The sequence below is a fragment of the Etheostoma cragini genome, chromosome 13, assembly GCF_013103735.1.
Source record: "Etheostoma cragini isolate CJK2018 chromosome 13, CSU_Ecrag_1.0, whole genome shotgun sequence".
In the NCBI taxonomy this organism is placed as follows: Eukaryota; Metazoa; Chordata; class Actinopteri; order Perciformes; family Percidae; genus Etheostoma; species Etheostoma cragini.
The window spans coordinates 39,769-45,421 of NC_048419.1; positions in this window are offsets into that span (position 1 = coordinate 39,769).

Sequence of the window (5,653 nt, forward strand, 5' to 3'; positions counted from 1 at the left end):
CCCCCCCCCCCTCGCCCCCACCTCTTCACCTGTGTGAATCTCTGGGATCATGAGACGGATGTGTTCCAAACATTACATTTTTACAGTCATACTATTTCTTGTGTAACATCTCTGTATTTGATTTGTATTTGATATTACGTGTGAACATAAAAACATAACAACATAACATCTGTGATGCGTTATCTCCTATGAGAACAATATAAAGTCATGTATTACTTTGAAATGTAGTCAGTTACAAATGACATGGCAGTTCTTTTTTTTATCAAGCAACGTAATCCATTGGATTACAAAATACATATTTGTAATCTAATCTGAATAATTTTGGATTACTTTAAAACAAACTTAAAACATTTTCAATGCAAACAAAATGCATTTGATCATAGTCAGCATTGTCTGCCTGATGAAGGTCTAGCCTACTGAAACATCATTACATTTATCTTTACAAATAAGACAGAATACAGAAGTCTATTTGAAGATAGTCTTGCATTGTCAGTCCTATCTCCACAGCGCAGCAGAGGAAGTACTATGAAGTACTTCATATTTAGCATTTACAGGAGATTGGGGGGGAGGGAGGGGTTGTTCCTGCAGTTTTTAAGTCAAAAGCCACATCGAGGACTTTGCCGTTGTAACCCAAGAGGGGCACTTACCCAAAATGTTCAGGTTCCATTTTTTGCCCATAAATCATCATAATAAACTGAACATTTCATATCTTCTTTACCTACAATATTTTAGATGGGAACAACATATTCAGACGTAATCAAGTAATCCTTTGACAATGTAACTATAATCTAACCGCATATTTTTTCAAATGTAATCTGGCCTGATTATAGTTACTTATTTTTTTGTAATCTGATTAATTGTGATTACACGTTATCCATTACTAACCAACCCTGATAATATGCTAAGATATTTGAACTCTTGCAGCATTTTTAGTCTTAGACAACAGAAGCTAAAGCTGTCCGCATGCTGGACTCATGAAGCCTTGGTGCGCATGTTCAGTGCCAATGCAACAAATGACACTCTCTTCTGTGGTAATCCAGCTACTGTACATTCAAATTAAAGAAATGCTGTGCTATGTGATTGATGCGAAAAGCATCCCTTCTTTTTATAACCCTCATATACCATTGGAGAGATGAACCGGTCAGTCCTGCCCTAGTGACTCCAGAGCATGGGCAGCTGTGTGTTGCATTGTGAAAGTCTAAAGAGGCTTCCATCTGATCAAGCTTCCAGGAAAGTGTTGCTCTCTGTAACTTCTGACAGCGATTGAGTATGCCAGCTGGCTCTGGACAGAAACTCACTAAATCAGAACCTGGTGTCCACAGAACTGATGTATGGCCGCGAGGAAATGGCTGAAGATGTCTTTAAGAGGTAGTCCGTCAGTGCTTAAATATTTTAATTATGCAAATACCACAATGTAAAAAACTCTCCGCTGCAAGTAAATCCTGCATTTAAAATCCTACTTGTGTGAAATGTTGGATAATACTTTAAACCAGAGATCTTCAACAGGGGGTCCGGGACCCCTAGGGGATCCCAAAGGTCACTGCAGGGGGGGGCTCCAACTTATTGTAAATTTTTTAACATAAAAAAACAAACATGTCTAAACACAATTCCCACATATTGTTAGCTAAATAAATCCCCATTGATAATAGGCTTACTAACCTTTAGGTAAGGCAGTCATCCACAGATACAGTTCATCCTAAGGAATCCCTGTGCCCCATAAAACATGGTTTATAAAATCATGCCAACTATTAACATTTTTATAGCGTAGTACTCTGTACACTAAAAAGGTATGTATTAAGGCTTTTGGCAGCCCTGCACGTTATTGTAGGCCCAACTACAATAACGTGCAACTTTATTTTATAAAATATATGACGTAGGGGGTCCCTGCTCCCTCTTTCTGTTAAGAAACCAAGTTAAACAAACCATCTGAGAAGTTGTCTTAAATGGAGCTACTCCGACATCTAAAACGTGACAAAGGAACCTAACTAGACAATGCTTAAAAGTAAGGTCAGGAATCACTGGTTTAATCTTTAACAATTTATCTGAAAAGTATCCAACTGTAGCTGTCAAGGAAATATAATAAGAAGTAAACTTCTTCCCTTTGAAATGTAGTGAAGTAGAAAAATTATTAGGCAGAAAATGAAAGTATAAGTACTTCAGAACTCTACTGCAATACTTGAGTTGCTTTCTTCCACTGGTTATGATTGATTGTATAGCAACTATGTAGTAACTCTGTCTTAAGTCTTAAGTTAAGTCCCAGCTCTAAATGTATCATTCTACATAAACTCTCAAGTCAAGTTTGAAACTACAGAAAAAGTAGCCATGCTGTCTCAAAAACGAGGCCGGTAGCAATTTACCATTCACAATACCTCCCCCAATCCATGTCCTCACCCATAATTTAATATCATACCCAGTCTGAAACAAATCTTTGAACTTTGTATCAAATTTGGTTTATTCCAAAAAGTTGAACTGATAGCACATATCTAGTGGGACGGGTCATACAGTCCTTGACATGTGGCTGCTGTTGAGAAATGTTATCACCTAACCATTTGGGACATTGGTGACCTATGAACTGATCCGATTGGTCGACTGAGACACCCAGGAATAAACTCTGGCAAGATCAAGCAACACTGATAAGCAAATGTCAACTATAGTTCACCCCCTAACAAAACCCAATTTTATAATGCTAAATATTGCTTTTGCTGTTTAAATATCTAATCTTAGCAAAAGGAAATATTAACGTAATGTGCAAATATAACTTTTCATCCATCCATGACGACCATTACACTTTTAGACCAGGCCATGCCCGGCAAACGAGAAAGTTAGGCGAAAAGGTATAAGACCAGAAACAAACAGAGGCTGTCACTAACAATCGTGACCTGTGTGAAACACTTAATAGAGGAAAAGTTTTCCTATTTTGTCGTTTAGGTGTGAGCAGGGTGAGATTTCCAGGGTGGGATGCGTGGCATTTCCCCTTTTTCCTGCTTCTGCTGAATTATTTTTACCACCGGTGTGAACATAATGTGTTCCCCCCCCGCAAAGTGATCAATGCTACGTCACCATTAGCCAAGATCATATATGAATTATTTACCTAAAATGGATGTGGCCTAATTCAAACTAAGTGAAGCCCTGTAACGTGAAAAAATCTTACCATAGAATTACTGTTTGCATTGACCGCTGCAGAGCTCCGGGACGCCGGCTACTTGCAGCAGTTTTTTGGCCGCCAATTGGTGACGGTGAGCCGACTACAGGCACCGCCAGATGATGGTCCTTTCGGGGCCCATAGTAGTTGAGTTTAGCCAGAGAGGTGAGCGTCACACAACAATGACAGTTCACTGTTTTATTGTTGTATGTTGACACCATATTGTGCTATTTCATTTTAAGATTTTTTTTTGGATAGTGAAGTTGATAAATAAGTGTTTTTGCATGCCTGGCCAAGTGGCAGAGTATCCATGGTGTTGGAAAGGGGGATTTAAGTATTGCAAGTTTTATTTTGTTGTGCGTGATCAAAAGAAATCCCCCTGCCCCATCTGTTGTTTAACAAATCCCACCCTCAGTGTGAGGATATGTTGAATTACATTTTCAGCAGTACACCTCTAATGTTCTTTATGCTTTGTTTCTGCTATTTCTGATTCAAATGACTGTTTTACCATTGTTTCTTATAGTCCAATTTGGTCATAATGTGATCAATTCAAGTCTGGTTTAGTTAAGTCTCATCAGTTCTTAAATGTTTTGTTTGAGTTATGCCATACCTCAAATAATCTGGCCTGTTTACCCATGTTTTTTTAGTGTTCCATGTTCTTAATTAACTCATGTTGTGTATAGCTGTATCTATCCACAGAGCAGATAACACACCACCTATAGATATGAATTCATGATTGCAAGCTTCCTCTCTGTATTTGTTTGTTAAGGACTCAATATGCAGTTTTTTTTTGTGCGAAAACAACTTCTCATGTGTTTAATCTCTGCGATTCATTGGCTAATTTAACAATTGCGGAAGCGGAATTCTCCTGGTCATTGTTTTGTTTTCCTTTACTAAAAAATCAAGATAAGATATGACTTAGGACTCTGCGAACACATGGCCATGATCATTTTGTACCTTGACCACTGTCTTAAAAAATAAGTCAATAATGTTGTTAACTTGACCTGACTCACTCCCCCCAAGGAGGAATCTCGGACCAACCACATATCAACTGTGGAGCAGTTTTTGACCAAACTCAAAACTTTGACATGTTACGATTGCAGGTCTGCAGATACTTTGCCAATTTCAATCCATCCGTGTGTCATCTTTGTGTGGGCAGCGTTTGATGAACGATGTGGGGCTTCTCTTTGTGGCCATTTCACATTATCAGAAGGATTTTGGCAGACCTTGGCTGCTCGGACGGAGAAAAGCTACATCATCATCTGCACACACTGCCATGATACACACCGAGATATAAATTATCTCTTTAAGACATTAAAATACTAGGTCTGTGCTGATTACAATTAAAGACTGTCAGTCTGTTAGAGAATCTAGTCATCTTTTGATGCAGACAAAATGTTTGTGTTAAATACATGAATACAGTTTGCTGTTTTCTCCTTTATGTTGGTCAGTTATTCCCAGTCTAGTCCTCACAAACCAGTGGTGACTTTTTTTCTTTTAGTCAGCATTTTAATCTCACACACAAATCTTGTTTAGACTGTGTTGAAAGGGTTGGGGCATTGTCCAATATGCAAGTAATATATTTTGAAATATCATAAACCTGCCAACTCATACAAAAGATAGAAAAGATTAAAGATCTGCCAAAGTTCACAGACAGTCTTGTCATTTAGGAACATGATCCAAAACCTGGCACACAACTTTTAATGTGGTATTTAAAACTAAAAACATGATAAATGAGCCACATGTTCATATCCATTGGGCAGGTTTGATGTGACCAAAACCTCTGCTAACCCTAGTTTAGTCCATGCAGCAGTCTCATTTTACATCATGTTGGATGGGAATGCACATCTTAGTCAGTGATTAACATGCATTTGATTTGAGAATTTAAAAATCAATTATAAATTATCAGTTTGTTCCATATTGTTTCACAAAATCAGTTTTAATAAGGTTCATGGGCAGTTAGTAAAGCCATAGTTTCCTATTTTTTTAAATGCACTTAGTTGCATTCTTTTAGAGAATTGAGTGAGGTACTTCTCTCTGTCTGATTCTTCTCTCTATTTGTAGATTAAAAAACTTGAAAAAACAGAAAACTGCTAGCCTGCTTCTGCTTACCAGCACTTCTGAAGTTCATGCGTTAGTAAGTTATTAGGGGTGGGGCGAAATCGATACAGCATAGTATTGCATTATTTTGGTAATACTTTATTGATAAACAGACACCAAGTATGGATCTTTTATTATATATGTGTTGGTCAGCGTATCCCATTTTGCATTAATACAATTGAATTGAGATGAACAATCTGAGAAATGTTTCTTTTTAGATAAAAAAGATCTTGACAAAGTTTCCTTTTGGGGACATCATTTGAAGTTGGGAAAAATTAGAAGTTGGATAATATATCGCAGAATATTGCAATATGTTTAAAATCACAGAAATATCGTATTATGGTTTAATCATGATATCGTAACGGGAAGGGTCTGGTTGTCCCCCCCCCCCCCCCGGTTATTACTTCAATG